The sequence below is a fragment of the Rhinolophus ferrumequinum genome, unplaced genomic scaffold (assembly GCF_004115265.2).
Source record: "Rhinolophus ferrumequinum isolate MPI-CBG mRhiFer1 unplaced genomic scaffold, mRhiFer1_v1.p scaffold_10_arrow_ctg1, whole genome shotgun sequence".
NCBI classification, from domain to species: domain Eukaryota; kingdom Metazoa; phylum Chordata; class Mammalia; order Chiroptera; family Rhinolophidae; genus Rhinolophus; species Rhinolophus ferrumequinum.
In genome coordinates, this window is record NW_022680365.1 from 4,410 (window position 1) to 21,418 (window position 17,009).

General features: G+C 41.3%; 1 pseudogene; it reads right to left on the minus strand.

Annotated features, from left to right (window-relative positions):
- Positions 1–1,072: 1,072 nt before the first annotated feature.
- Positions 1,073–10,478, minus strand: LOC117019946 (histidine-rich glycoprotein-like; annotated as a pseudogene).
- Positions 10,479–17,009: the final 6,531 nt, after the last annotated feature.

Consider the following 17,009-nt stretch of genomic DNA (forward strand, 5'->3'; position numbering starts at 1 on the left):
TGCTTCCGTAAGTCAGAGAGAAAGAATCTAAAGTCTTCTTAGCTTGTGTCTAAATGCTGGAGCCTGATTTGGGAAGAAGTGAAAAGAAAGAGAATTCAAATGTGGAAAAAGAATCCTCTGGCACCAAAAATGAATAAAGACAAATCTCTGAGACTAGAGAGCCACTAGCCTGGGAGACGATATGAGAACAGAGGGGCCTGGGGGTCTGGAAGCAGAGGACACCTTTGCCCTGCTTTCTGGACATGTAGCCTGGAAGGCAGCAAGACCTAGGGAGAGAACAGCTACGTGGTATCTCTTGGCAGTCATGTCCATCAGCAGTCTCACAGAGACTCCTATATCGCCAGTTTGATATAAAAGTAGCAGATAAAACAGACTCAAAGAGAGTTGTGAACAGGGGAGTAAACATCCCTCAGACCTGGTGGACTGGTGACGAAGAATCAGACTTCCTTCTGGTGCCCACCACCGAAACACCTTGTCCTTATTTAAGAGTTTTGGACTGTGGCACAATTTTGTGTGGGAAGCAGCAGGCTGGAGGAACTGCAAGAAAGAGGTTAAGTTTCCTATTAGCCCAGTATGTTGGCAACCTGAAGTAGAAATTAATGTGTTCTAAAAAATAAAGTGATATTTCTGGTGCACCTCAATTTATGGTTCATGCCTGTGAACTTCTTGGTAAATTATAGCCCAAGCTTTGTTTGCTTCATAATTAAATTTAGAACTTATTTTTCTCCAAAAATAAATTTAGAGGAATACAAACAGAAGGAGGGGAGAATTTGGATCACTTTTTATAACAATAATCCTTTACATAATAATACATAGTTTCTTGGTACGCCCAGCTACAGCATAAGTACTAATAGAGGAAAGATGCTAGAATTAAAGGAGTTAAGTCAGGAAATAAAGAAATGCTGAGGATCAGAGATTTGCCTCAAGTGGGACATTGGCCAGTGGGGAATGAACTTCTGACTTATGGGACTAAGATCTTTCCTTTCTCCATTTGGCTCTTCTCATGCCGTCTTCTCCCCCACGCACAGTTTGTCCTATCCTAAATATGAAAGTAAAGTGAAGATGGTTGTAATTTTGATTTTGTTACTGGTTACATTTTATTTATGGTTCTAATTCAGAACATTATTCATTTGTCAAGGAACTCAGATTTTCTTTGGAAATGTATATGCAAAAAACGTCAAGACTTGTGGAAACTCACTCTTGAACGTCCCTGGACATGATTCAGACGCTGATAGAGGGAAGGGCTGAATTTCTTGCTTTAGAGGATTGTTGTGATTTGGCAATGAGAAGATGGGAAAATTGGCTTCGGGAAGAAGAAGAACTTCACCTTTCTTTAGTGGAGGGAGTCGGTAAATATATCCAATTTGTCTCCATTTGAAGGGAAAGTGTCGTTTACCTGGACCTCTTTCTTCTGAGTGCCTTGGTGGTGGGCCATGGCCCCAGCGATGGTGATCTTGGGAACTTTGGCTATAGGGTGGTGGTCACAGGGTCCATGGTCATGGAATTCCTGGCCATGGGGATGGTGTCCATGGGGATGGTGTCCATGGGGATGGTATCCATGGGGATGGTGTCCATGGGGATGGTGTCCATGGGGACGGTGTCCCATGGGGATGATGGTCATGAGGATGGTGTCCATGGGGATGGTGTTCACTGGAACTATGATTATGAAGGGGTGTATGGGTGCCATTGGTGCCAAAATGGGGTGATGACATCTTGAAGGGGGCAACACTGGAGGAGCTCCTGATTGAAACTGTGGCCTGTCTGCGTGATTTTGTCTTCTAGAGGAGGTGGGCATCCAAGTTGATGAGGCTTGTGAGGATGGTGGGAATCTCTGGATCTCTTGGGCTTAAATGAAGGCTTGCCAGCAGGAGAATGCTCATGCCCACCAGAGTGGGGTAGATGGTCCAGATGGGCTTGTACATCACTGATGTTTCTATGTTCCTGGTGAAGGACACAGAAGAGTGAACACCATCATAGAGCACAAAAGGAGAAGTTAGATGTTTAACTTGATTTAGACTAACGGCCCTCATACTTTAGGATTCCACAAATCAACTGAAAAAGTAAAATACCAAAAGAGCATTCTCAAATTTTTATCTAGCCAAGTTGACATTTAAAATACAAACAAAACTATCACCTACCACCATCACAATAGGAATAATATTTTGATAACACAAGAATCAGAAAGATAATCTCAGAGTAAAGGATGGTTCTTTAAATGAAAAATGTTATATCACAAAAAACTTTTCTTACTATTTTCATTTTTCTCATTTCAACATAAAGTGGTGAAATTATGTTACACAGAATAGTCATCAGTAGACAGACATTTGGAAAACTAGTGCCTTATAATTCAGATTCTCAACAGAGTTCTGTGGCTCCGTAGTAAAGGATCTGTGATTCCTAAAGGATGAGCACCTCACCTCTTCACCCTGCTTATTCAGATTTTAATTTTTTTGAAAAATTTATATAGCCATATTCATGGTGACAAACCTGCTCCCTCCTATTTTGGGGTTTGGCACATGGATGTTTAAATTATTTTCAGTTTTTTGTTTTTTTCTCACGAAAAGATACAGTGAAGAATATCTGTGTAGAACAAGGGTTTTTACACACAGATATTCTTGTAAAATGCTGTTTTACATCTTATTATATATACCTTTATATAATAAATTTAAGACTAGTTCAGTCCCCTTAGATTCTAGGCTTAATACTATAACTAGGAATTATAAAGTCTCAGCACTGGAGTCCTGACTACAAGGGCTATTTTCAAATTAATTAAAGGTTGATTAAATTGGTCAAGATTTACTTTTCTGACAAATCTTATCCCTTCCCAATTCTTGGGGAAAATTGCACACTTTTTGTGTCATGTCGGCATTTGCACTCCTTTTCCCAGGGGCTATTCTACTCATGACAAAGCCTGTCTAGGAAACCCACCTTAAGGTTGAAGACTTCACAGTTTATGACAATATCTTTTGGACTTTCCATGTCAGAGGTTCCTACATCATAAGACAAATCTGCTCTGCAGAACCCAAAGACCTTTAAAGAAGACAGAAGCATGTGTGCACGTGAGCAGGAGATTAGGGAAAAGTACAGTTGTCAAAGGTTTTCTTTCCAATTTGCTGTGGTTCTCGTCCATGAATGGTCACCACCACTGGGCTTTCCCATGGGCGGTGGTGAGAAATAACATGTCGTTGATGCCTTGCCTTTAGTCCAACTCTTCGGCACTGAAGACCAGACTTGCCTGTGCCTAGAGAGAATGAAGTGGGGTGCAGAAGAGGGATTTTTACAACTTTAACTTGTTCCTTGCAGGGAAGTATTGGAAAGGAAGGAACCAGTATAAAGTTTGCATGGACCCTGTCAAAGTGACTATCTGCTGGCCCTACCCTAAGCACAGAGGCTTCAACTGGCTGGCATCTCTATGCCCCAGAGGTCCCCAAACCCAGCTGTCAAAGTTAGACTAGGACAAGAAAAAAACTCTTTTATAGAAAAGACTGTTAAGCATTGAGGTTCTGAGTCCAGTTTTGGAGTCAGACAGATCTATGTTAATCCTGGCTTCATCATTTACCGGTTGTGTGAGTTTAGGCAAGTTGCATAAAATTTCTGAAACTCAGTCTTTGTCTGTAAAATGGGTACAATGCTATCTACCCATAAACCTGAGAAGGCTTAATTAAATAAGATAATGATGTAAAACACTGAGTGCTGAACTCTTCTCTAGCCGCCATGTTTCTGCATGGGTTTGCATTGCCCACACCAAAATAATTAAGGGTTTGTTGGGGATAGGAGTGGGGGAGGGACGCGTCTTTTCTGGTGGCCACTAAGCAGGATTTTATAGCTCCTTCAGGTAGAAAAGTTGAACAGCCAGAAAAGGAATTAGTGAATGCTACCTCTCTTCTGGCCCCAGAGAATGTGCTGTTAACTCCAGAAAAATCCTGGACTTGAAACCAGAAGGCCACCATTAAAATCCTGTGTCCTCACACTTTCTAGCTAAGTGCCATTAGGTAAGTGTCTACACTTCTAGGCCCTTCTGTCACAGGGAAATGGAGGTAGACACTTGTTTCTCCTCAGCGTGGTTGTCACAGGGCTCCAACAAGACAGTATATGTGGAGGTGTTTTGTGAACTCTAAGTTACCATACAAATACTGAGAAACATTAAGAAGATCTTCTTGCAGGTACGTAAGCATCAATTAATAAATGATTTGGGGAAAAATCTCACTGGGCTGAGCATAGAAATGGATTCTAAACTCAGCTTGGTTGTGAACATTGGGCAAAACCTTTACTGTGCGGAGCCTCAGGTACCTTCCCGTTTGTCAAACGGGGAAGTAAATGAACAGTAAATGAGATGAAGTGAATGAAAGCAGCCATGGGTGCAGGTTCCTGATACAATCTAGGGATCGGGTTTAGCTAAGTCTTTAATCCCCGTGAGTTTAAATGACTCGGTGTTAAGTTTTGGTTTATGTCACGTAAAAATTTATAGAATGATATTCTCACGATTCCCTTAACTTCTCTGTGCCTCAATTTCCCCACGTGTAAATAAGGGATAAAAATCGCATCTCGTTCATAGCATGGTGGTGGGGGTCATAGGCCATCGTATGCGCAATGCACTTAGCAGGGTACCTGGCACATAGTGAGTGGTCTCTAAGTGTCACCTCGTATTTCGCAGACATCTGGTATACTCACAGTAGCGTGCCGAGGAAAATGGTGGCTGGAGCAGTTCCTCACAGAGAAGTCCACGTAGTAATTGGTTCTTTCCTCTCCTCTCTAGAACAAATGGGATCAAAGCAGTTTCAGAAACATTAAAAAAAAGGGGGGAGCATTAGATACCTACTATCCAAATATACAGTAAGTATTATGAAGATTCAAAATCACCAATGTATGCCATTTTTCTTACAGTCTCTGCCTTTTAAAATGTATTACATAAGTGATAAAGTAAATACTATTTCATTGAAAAGTTTCAAATAATACAAAACTAATCCAGCATAGTATGAAAACTCACACTTTCTGCACCCTAGTCTCTCCTTCTCAGAGGTACCGCTATCATCCATTTGATGGATTTTTCCTTCTCACCTTTTTCTAAATATGCTCTGCACATACACCTATCTTTAATTAATATACAGGGGCTCATAGTCTAGGTATTGTCCTGTAACCTGCTTTTTCTCCTAGCAATACACCTTGAAACTCCTTTCAATGCATATAGGTCCAAAACATTCTTTTTAGTCATGCATTGTATTCATTGTATTGCTTGCATGCACCATATCTATTTAACTTTGTGTTTTCAAAATGCAGGACAACCTCAACTAGCTGCTCGACAAGACCACTCTGGGTAGAAGGCACTTGGGACGCTGAACTGGGAGGAACTAATTCCAGCCATAAAACTGGGTGTGGTGAGGTACCGTGTTCCCCGAAAATAGACCTAGCCTGACCATGAGCTCTAGTGTGTCTTTTGGAGCAAAAATTAATATACGACCCAGTATAATAGTATATTATATTACATTATATTATACCCGGTATTATATTATATTATATGATATTATGTTATGTTATGTCATGTTATGTTATGTTATATTATATATTACCTGGGCTTATATTATAGTAAAATAAGACCGGGTCTTATATTAATTTTTGCTCCAAAAGACACGTTAGAGCTGATTTTCCGGCTAGTTCTTATTTTCGGGGAAACAATGGTAGTTGCTCTGAGCCTCAGTTTTCCATCATAATACAAGGAGATTAGGACCACAGGATTTTAATGACTCTAATATGCTCTTCAGTCTTTTCCTCTTTTTCGTTTGGGTTAGATATTCTTAGATATTCTCTTAGATATTCTCTTCTCTTAGATATTCACACTCTCTGCAACTCCAAAAAATGAAAATCTGCAGGAGAACAGTTCTGTGGTATCTACTGACTGTTGAAGCTGCAGCAGAGGCCTCAATTTAAAAAGCAGCTGGCTGAGGGAGGCCTGTGGAGAGTGAGTGCTGCTGAATTTTGCACCTGCCGGGTTAGAGCCTGGGCCGTCACACTGTAGCTGGGCGTTGATGGAGACTCACCACTCTTACAACTCTCTCCACTCGGTCCACTCTGAAAAAGGCAAAGTCATCATTCTTCCTTTTGTACTTCTCAAGGGCCTTGTCTGCCTGTTTTCTGTAGCGCTCAGTGTCCTCAAAGTAATCGAAGAGTCCGGGGCTGTCTTTAGTATTGGCCAATGCAGAAGAGACTGGAGAGAGAAGATGGCAGTTCTGTGGTTACTGGGTTGCAAACAGCAATGTCAGTGCTGGGACTAAATACACGTAAGCATGGGGGCAAGACTAACAATAGCTTCCACTTTACAGATGGGCAAATTGAGGATGGAAGAGGCTAAGAAACTTGTTCCAGATCAAATCAGGCCATCGGCAGCGGAGCTATAAACTAAACCCAGATCCTTCTGATGCTCAAGTCTCTGTTCTGACTGGATTCACGATGCTTCCCCATCATCCATAAAGTGTTACTATCTTAACGAACTCTTCCTGTCTCTGCCAAGGAGGGAGAGGCATCATCAACATGATGTTTTGCCAGAGAGAGGAGAAGATGCAGCTCAATCTTTCTTTAAGGCAACCTCCTGAAGGAGATGCTTGGCTGTTGAATTTTTGTATATTGAATCATGTTGAGATTTGCTGTTATTGAAGGAATTCTGTGATCATTCTTTTTGGAAAGTAAATGAAAAGCTCATGGACTTCAGAGTCAATACTTGTGGGATAGGATCATGTTCCCTACATTTGGCTGTGATCCTAAGGCCAAGCCGTTGATCCTCTTTGAAACTCAGTTATTTTGTCTCTAAAATAGAAAGTATCAGAACCCTTACTTCATAGACTTGTTGTGAGATTAAATGATGTGACATATGTATAACTGCTTTGTAAACTGTAGTGTTAATGTATGACTTTTAGATGTGGAAGTCAATGCTTACTGAGTGCTAAGTACTTTGCAAGTGTACTGCACAGACCATCTTATTTAATTCTAACAAAGACTGGAGGGGCTGACATGATTACTATTCTCATTGAGCATAGTTTGAGGCTGTCCTCAACTGAGGAAAGTGAAAAGAGGGTAAATAACTTGCCCTCAAGACCATGCAACTAGGAGTGATAAGGTTGGGATTCAAACTCAAGCAAATCTGACCCCAGAGCCCATGTTCTCTACAACTATACTACCATGCTATGCTACCTCACATAGATTTTACTTTCGTATATTGCATTTCTTTAAAGGAAAGTGCACCAATAACAGGGGGAAAACTTCTCACTTCTCTTCTCAAGAGAGTGAGTAATAATCAAGTCCATGAGGGCAGGGACCATTTCTGACATGTACATCATAAATTATTATATTATGATTGAATTCTGTATTGATCTGGAATTAGTAGAATTAGACTAGTATAAGTAGCATTTTAACAGATTTCCATACCAGAACTTGTGGTGCAGTTGAAGTCATTCACTCTAAGATCCTGAGATTCATTCAAATGTGTGGTAGCTATTACCTTACATTGTCCAATCACCTGTAAGAAAAAGGAGTTTGTCATTGCATACTGCTTTCCTCAGGTGGAATATGCAGAAACACAAAAGTGATGCAACATACTTCTACTATACATTTAAAATTTATTTATCGTTTCTCTCAAAAAATCCTGTCCCAAAACCTACATTTTCTTAATCTGCTTCTTCTGTGTGTTGGGTGCTATAGACATTGAAAGCCCTCATGATAACCAGAGAGAAACTGTTTAAATGGATCATGGCCACATCCCAAACATTTTCAAGGGGAAAAATTGCTGAAACTTCTACATATGCAAATGTCTTATTTTCTGGAATTGAAATATTAGACCTGTACTTATTCATTTTTGTGTTCTCTTGTGGCAGACAACTTGGGATCTGAGTACCCATGTGTAATGTACAGAGCAAAACCATATTCCTCATGATAATTGCAACTTATCCTTTTGGCTATTCCTGCGAATGGGACCAGTCTTTATAGGACACAGTTACAAGTTCAAGGTTTCCTAGACCCACAGACTATCAGGTCCAGAAATGACCTTAGAGTCCATCTATTCCAAACCCCTCATCTTATTTTACAGCTGGAGATATGGAAGTCTAATGACCTTAGGTGATTTTCCCAAGGTCTCACAGCTGGACATTCTATCCCATGGGTCCACAACCCACTGACTTATCTTGCACTGGGTTCCCAGACATGGCTCTCAAGAGAATATTACTCAAGGCCAACATAATCATTATTAGTCAAAAGGTGGAGGTTGCTTTTACCCTTTTGCTCTGTTAGTATTGGCATACAGCTACCCTATGTAAGCAGAGAAGACAGAAGTCAAGAATGATAAGAAGAGGAAGATGGTAGCATGTTTACTTACTATTTCAGATGGACTTCTAGAAAGCGCTGGATCACAGTCATCCCAGTATTTCCTGGATTGGACCGGACAGTCAGATTCTTTCACATCTAAGGCTAAATAATAGACAGTTGCAGATTCCTGAGGAATTCCAAGAAAGCAACAGGTGAGTAGTATATGAGAACGACTAAATAAAAGCAGTCTCTTATTTCTCAAACAGAATTCCTGCTCCTTTCCAAATCATTTTCAATGTCTACCTTTTTGTCATTTGATCTATTCATTTGAATAAAGAGCTTCAAAGAATTACTTCCAAATGTTTTTTTCAACTGGTTGTTATGTTGCTTCTGCCCATGAGGTTTAAAAAGCAATCAATAATTAAGTCTATAAATGACTTAAGGGAGAGAACAAATAAAAGTTAAAAGAAAAAAAAATCACTCAATAGCAGTGCTGGTTTGGGTGGAGGCGTAGAAGATAGAAGCCTAGAATTACAATGCTGACAGCCACATCATGGGCCCCAGTCTACATGTGGAGCTGTGTCTTCTCACCTAGCTCTATTCCTGAACTTGGATATCTTGCAAGGATTTCAACTTGCCCAAAGCTAAAACCACTCTCTTCTCTAATTCTACTATCTAGAATTAGTAGAATTAGACTAGAATAAGTAGCATCGTAACAGATTTCCATACCAGAACTTGTGGTGCAGTTGAAGTCATTCACTCAGCTCAGCTCCCTTTCTCTACTTCTCTTGTCTTTTGTCAGTGGCACCATTAATTATTTATTGCCTTAGTCTTTGGCCTAAAAAAATGTGAAATCAACTTTGATTTCTTCCTTTGCTGTTGCTATCGAGTCACCAGGCCTCGAGTTGTCTTTCTTTTATTCATTGTCCATTGCCCTAAACCCCACTGTCTGATCTGATCCTCATTTCCTCCTTCCTGAACTCATAAAATGGTTTGCTAGTTCATGTCCCTGTCACTTGCATCCATCTCCCCAGGCACACTCTGACACCTCCCCAACCACCCACCATTTATACCACCACTCAGAGGTAGCACTGTGCCAACTCAGCCTGGGTACTACAATGTGGCAGAGAGCCTGGAATTGGACTAATGGTCACTAAATTGCTGGCTGAATCCTAAATTCCTGCACTCTTGTTCTCTGCAATCTACGGCCTCCATCTACAATGCTTTAACAAGTATAAATTTCTCTTCTTGTCCTCTGTGGTGCTCCATGGTCTGGCCTCCCTCATTTTAGTGGTTTCATCAAAGGGTAGGTTATGTTAGGAGTCTAAGGAGGGAAGCCTCCCTCCATAATCTCTACCGTAAGCCCTCAAACCCACTCTGAATAAGCATCTAATCTAAGTGAAGACAGTAGGCTTGCTTTGCTTCAAGATGAGGCTACATTCTCCCTCCCAACCTGATGGCTTCTCCAAAAGCCCACACAGAACTTCTGGAATACCCCGACTTATGTTTCTTTACTCCTTAACACCTACCTTCCTGATTCCCTAACCACACAGAAGCGGTATGCCTGGAATTCTCCTGGAATGCCATCTTCCTATTCAAATTCTGCTTATTCTTCAGGGCCCAAATGAAGGCTTCTCCCACCCAGTCTTAACAGATCTCCTTTCATTAGTTTGCCTATGTGTGCATGTGAGCTCGTTATTATTTCCTTGAGGGCAAGGCCCACAGTTTATTCTAATTTTTCTCTTCTAGTACTTAACATTTGATTGGACTCAACATCAATGCTTATTAAGTACATACAGACTGACTCATAGTTAAGGGTATACTAATAACAAACATTAGTTTCAAAGAAAGAAAAAGAGCAGTCTAGAGCAGCAGCGGAAACTAAACAGAAAACTCTGACTAAAGGGTTGTGCGAAGCAGCAGTCTTAGGGGTAACAGTCACATTTGCCCCCGGTGCATGGTCTCCCACCTCAGCCCTGCCATTGGCAATTCCTCACCACTTCGTCCAAGTGGGCATCAGCGACCCGCAGCAACTGGAAGAGGTAGCCATTCCGCCGTCCTTTATTGATCAGATCTAGAGCTTTCCCAGCCAGGGGCCCAGTAGCATTGCAATCTGTGGGACTCAAAGCGCAGGAACACTGCAGCGTGATTGAGAGGATCAAAAGCAGAGCTGTAGCGCATGCCTTCATTGTGTTAAAATATGAAAACCATCCCTCGCTGTGGTATATCACAGCAAGAGAATTAGATACAGACTTTCTAAAACACACACACACACACACACACACACAGCATATGCCACTGATTAAACAAAGTTTTTATACATTTTTGTTGTATAACTGGGGATGTTCACCTTGACCCCTGGTTAAAATGTCTGTCAACATGCCGTAAATGATTAACGGGTTCTGGGGACAGAAAGTTGCGACATGCCACTAGTGAGTGGCTGAAACTGTGATCTGCACAAATCTGGATATTTCTAGTAGGTAGCAGATCCAAAGTGTGTTTTTTACCACAAGCATTGGTGTGGGGGATGGAAATAAAGTGATTTCCCTTCATTTGTTTTCTATCTCAGCCAGAAATTTCCACCATCATTTCCCTCCTTGGATTATGGCGCGAGAAGGCCTCAGTAAAGCGCTGCATCATTTAAGGGACGTGATGTGTTAACGTTTACACCATACAAGGAACTGAGTTCAGGTAGAATAGAATGATTAAGAGTCTGTGGCTTTGGAGTCAGGTCTGAATTTCAACTCTATTACTCTTCTATGAGTTACTCTTGTATGCTGGGTAAGCTATGAAACTTCTCTGACTCTTAGTTTCCTCATTTATAAAACGGGGATTAATACCTCTTGGCAGGATTGTGCGACACTGAAATAAGAAAACATATAAAATAACCACTACAATTCTTGGCACAAATCCAGGTGCTGAATAACATGATGCTATTGATTGTTATTATTTGTATGATGCTTCAGAAGAACTTAAAGCCACCCCCATATTATTCCACTTCTCCCTGGCCCTTAAGCATTCCAAAGAGAGTTGGTTCATGTGGAAGAGAACCCTGGTGAGGGTAGAAGTCAAGCCATTTGATGCCATCCAAGAGAAGGGGTTAGAGGGTATGTACTACTGTGGGGGGGGGGGCTCAGGACTGGGGGACACAGCTGATCGCACATTTCTACCCCTCCAAAGAAACCAATATACATACCTGTGTGGACCTTTCATACCAGCAGCGCCCAGCAGCATCAGAAAGGACTAGCGGGAATCAGCCCAGGCCCCTCCCACTACCGGTCACTTAAAGAGCATCCCCCTCCCGGCTCTCTTCTCTGCGGTGAGTGTCTGCATTGTGGACAGCAATTCTTCTCAGCCTTGACTTCATAACAGAATCACCTGAGGCGCTCTGAAAACTCCTTATACCAGGCCGTCCCTCCAGAGCAATTAAACCAGGATCTCTGGGGGTGGACCCAGGTAAGGGTAGTTTTAAAACTCCCAGATGATTCCAATATGCAGTCAAGGCTGAGAACTACTGGGGTTCTAGACAGAACCTGGAGGGAGGGAAAGAGTTTGGAGAGAGAGAGGGGACGGAGACAGTACATGTCAGGCAGGGTGTCAGGCAGGGTCTCTGCTCCCGCTCCCCACATAAGAACGCAGGATGTGGCTAGGCCAAAAAGGAACACCCACGGACCATATGTAGGAGAGTCACACCACTATAGTCTCACTGGAGGCTGGATTCACACGACAGGCGACCTGCTGTCCGCTTTTCTGCCAACCGACCGACGACTCTCTTTGACTCCACTCCCCAGCGCAGCGGCGGCAGTTATACTAGTGGCCAATGACTCAAGGGTTACAGCTGACGGCTAACCAGCCACAGCTGACGGCCATCTACTACCTGAGCCAGCATCTTTCCTCGTGAGGCGGACAGCTGGACACTGCTCTCTGGGGCTCTGTCCCCACAGTACATGAAAAGCAAAACGCACTTCGCAGAATTACAGACTGGTTTAGTGAGTGCTAAAAGTGGAAGAAACACATTTTGAATTATGTCTAGATTTGAACTTTTAACATGAAGAACACTAGCTTTTAAACACCCAAATAGGACCACTTCAGTGTAACTTAGAATGACAGAAATAACATGGAATCTGTCCAAGGTGTTACTAAGGGGCTCGAACTCAGGTGGGCAGGGGGAAAGCTATGCATTAAAACAAAACCTGTTTTAATTTCCATGAGTTGAGCTCCTTAATTAAGGCTTTCTGTTATCGCTCTATTGTCCATACCCAATATGGAGGGCCATGGACAAGCCACATGCGGGTGGAGGGAAAGGGGTGGGAATGGGAAAAGACATCGGGGATGAAACTCAGCTTCTCCTGCAGTACTATAGATTATAGTATATGTGCTGCCGAAGTGAGCACTATGGTATTGTAGATTTAGTAGCTGAGATTTAGGGGTAATCACGAGAGCCATGCCTTCCCTTTCCTTTGCTTTGTTGAATCTTAAATACAGACACGATGCTAGTGATGCCATTCCAACTATCGGAATTTCAGATGAGACATCTCAGGGAGCAGACTGAAGGTGCTAGGTGGCAAGAGTCAGGAATGATGGAGAGTAGAAGAGACAGTCTATCCCGCGGAGCTGTCTTATGATCTAGGAAGTGACATTCAGCTTTGGTGACTCTCTTACTGGCTTTGGGAAAGCTTCCTGATGGTCCTGAGCCAGAGAATGGCCTCAGATGTGCAATGGAGAGGGGAGTGGTGTCTTCTCACAAGACGGTTATTGGAGCAATCAGGGTAGATCCACATACTCATTCTGGCATTTTGGTTCTTTCTGGGTGGCCTGGCCGTAGTATCAGAGAAAGTCAGTTAAGAGAATTTTTATTCTTTAAAGCTTTTTTCTCCCTCATAATCAAATATATGCTTTTTGCAAAAAAAGTGGAACTACAAAAAATGTAAAGGAAAACTCACCTCTAATTCCACTACCTGAGATAAATCACTAACTACTATATATTTCTTCATGGACTTTTTTCCATTTGGATATCAATAATATATGTGTTTTTAAATTATTGGGATTATTCTGCTGTACATACAGATATTTTTTCCGTCCACTGTGGTTGAATACTTACTTACAAACTCTAGTTTTGGGGGTTATTAATAGAAGCCATATAGGCTTTATAAATGTTGTTTTTGTTTTTTATAATGGAATTTTATTTTTTTATTTGAGATCCTTTGTACATTTTTATCATAAACATAATCTCTGCACAAATTAAAAAAACAGAATTACAAAACATGTAAAATAAAAATTAAAAATTTCTCTCTCTCTTATCCTTCATCTTCCAAACCCTTTCCCAAGGGAAGGAATTTTAAAAAATTCTTGTTACATAGATTAAATATTGTATTTTCCCTATAATAACTTCCCCAAATCATTAAATATTCTACAGAAAGATTATTTTCAAAGATCTCATGATATTGTATATTGCATATGTTTGTAATATATCAATATTCCCCTAATTTTTAGCCACATGTGTTGTTTTAAATTATTTGTTCTTACAAATAATGCTGTAATGGACATCCTTGTATATTTCTGATTTTTTTTTTGGTGGGGGGAGAATGACTGGATCAGTTCACAGAATTTTATGATATTCAGCTTTTTGTAATTGAAGGCACTTTTAATTTTTAAAAATTTTTACTGGGGAATAATGGGGAACAGTCTGTTTTTTCAGGATCCATCAGTTCCAAGTCAAGCTGTTGTTTTTTTTTTTTTTTTTTCAATCTAGTTGTGGAGGGCGCAGCTCAGCTCCAAGTCAAGTTGTTTTCAATCTAGTTGTGGAGGGCGCAGCTCACTGGCCCGTGTGAGAATCGAACCGGGGACATTGGTTTTATGAGCACTGTGGTCTACCCATTTGAACCAACCAGCCGCCCTGAAAGCACTTTTTTAAATAAAGAAGATTCCCATATAGTTCCTGCTCACTCTCCCCACACTTACAGCCTCCTCCACTATCACTATTCACAGCAGAGGGTACCCTTGTCATAATCGCTGAATCTACGTTGACCCATCATTATCACCAAAAGCCCATGTTCATATTAGGGTTTACTCTTGGTGTCATATATTCTGTGGATTTGGACAAAGTATAATGACCTGCACCTACCATTAGGGTAACACACAGCGTAGTTTCACTGCCCTGAAATACTGTGCCTTGCCTATTCAGCACTCGCTTCAATCCTTGGCACCCACTGAATCTTTTTATTCTTTCTACAGTTTTGCCTTTTCTAGAATGTCATAGAATTGGAATCATAGATATGTAGCCTTTTCAGATTGGTTTCTTTCACTTAGTGGTATCCATCTAAGGTTCCTTCATGTCTTTTCATGGCTCGATAGCTCATTTCCTTTTAGCGATAATTAGTATTCTATCGTATGTACCACAGTCCATCCACTCAACTACTGAAAGACATCTTGATCGCTTCCAAGTTTGGGCAATTATAAGTAGAGCTGCTATAAACATCCATGTACAAGTTTTTATGTGGGCATAAGTTTTCAGCTCACTTGGGTAAATACCAAGGAACACAATTGGTGGTTATTAGGGTAAGTGTATGTTTAGTTTTGTAAGAAACTGCCAAACTCTCTTCCAAAGTGGGTGCATCATTTTGCATTTCCAATACCATTGAATAAGAGTTGTTGTTGCTCCACATTCTTGCAGCATTTGGTGTTGTTGGTATTCTGGATTTTGGTCATTCTGATAGGTGTGTAGTGGTACATCATTATTGTTTTAATTTTCAATTCCCTAACAACATATAATATGGATTATCTTTTGATATGCTTATTTTCCATTTTATTTCTTTTGTTGTGAGGTGCCTTTTCAAATCTTTTGCCCATTTTTTAATAGGGTTGTTCATTTTCTTATTGTTGAAGAAGCTACTTTTAAAGATTCATCAAAAAGTACCCTTAATACCATGTAACTTGAAATGCCCGACTCTTGAAATTCAGCATAGAAGATTAATGTTAGCAATTTGCAAAGCATTGATTATTTGAATACAAGGGCCTCAAATGATTAATGATTGCAGCATTTTGAGACTATGGGCAAGACTATTGGATTATCTTGACTACCTGGAAGTTGCAGAGTAAAAAAAGAAGATCAAGAATCACAAACTAGAGAAACAACATCTAAGAGATGAGTCAATGAGGAAACCGAATGCCTTAGGAGAAATCATCAGAAGGGTAGGAGAAGAACCTGGAGGATATGGGACAATGTCTACTTGAGAAAGTTTGAAGAAAGAGTGACTCAGCATTACCAGATGATGAAAAAGAATAAGTGAGGATGACAATGCTTCCTTTGAATTTAATGAAATCAACTCAGCAACTGCTCAAAACTTCTTTTCCTTCTACATGCTCTATCTCTCTTGATGGATCCCTTGTCTATCCAACAAGAAACACAAAGAGAAGGACACACAGTCTAAGGTCCTTCCGCATGCTTTACTCAGTATGGGAGGGTATTATGGAACACCTTGGGGAAATACCCTACCTAGGGCTAGCACTGGTTTTCCTCTGTTTGCTCCAGGTCTATTCTTTGCCTTTCTCTGCCTGGCTTTGCCTCAGGAGGCTGACTCCTGTGGATTGAGCAGGCTCCCCTGCTAGCTAGCTTACAATTGGGTTCAAAGAGCCAATGGGAGGAGGAGACTGGAAGGACGGAGGGAGGGAGGGCAGGAGGGAGAGAGAGGTCAGGGTGTTCATTCCCCGCCCCTTTCTGCTTCAGGACTAGGTTCTGGCAGTGGCTGCATCCCTCCACCAGGGCAGTTCCTGCCAGGTGGCCCCTCCTCCAGCAGCTTCAGCTCCCCCTGGATTTGGGTAAGGCTCCTCCTCCTGCAGTCTTCTCAGGTCCAGAGTGGCAAAGGCTTCTTGCTGTTCTCCAGGTGCTTCAGCATCCATTGTGCCCTTAACTTGACCCACAAGTCTTTTCTTTGACTAAAGTCTTTTCAGTTGAACTATCTGAAACAGTTTTGGTCAGATATTGCCTGCACAGCCTTCAACCTGAAGGTGGATTTTTTTTTCTTACCTATCTGAATATTCTCCAAGTCCAGAACTTGACAAATTCACTTGATAAATTTGATAAATTAACTTAGCAATGGGGGTAGATGCAAGAGATCATTGCCTATGGTCTATGTCTCTTGCCAGACACTGATTGAAACAGAGTTTAAGACTCTACATGACACCCCACTTAATTATTTTCCTTTCTTACAGGAAGCAGATAAGAGTAACATAGTGTGAATATTGTCTACTGCATTTAAGTAAATGATGCTAAGACCTATGTGCCTCTTTTAAGAAACAGCTATCTGAAGGAGGACAATGGTTATATTTGCAAATTCCCTGTTTTGTAGGTTTGCTAGGGCTGCCATAACAAAGTATCACAAACTGGGTCACTTAAACAACAGAAATTAATTTTCTCACAATGCTGGAGGATGCAAGTTTGAAATCAAGGTGTTGCAGGGTTAGTTTCTTCCGAGGCCTCTCTCCTTGGCTTGTACATGGCCACCTTTTCTCTGCGTTCTCACATGATCTTCCCTCTGTGCTTATCTGCGTCCTAATCATGTCTTCTTATAAGGACACTAGTCATGTCCGATAAGGGCCCACCCTAATGAATTCATTTTACTTACTTACCTCTTTAAATATGCCATCCAAAGACAGTCACCTTCTGAGGTCCTGGGGGTTAAGACTTCAGGATGTGAAATTTGGGGGTCATTATTCAGCCC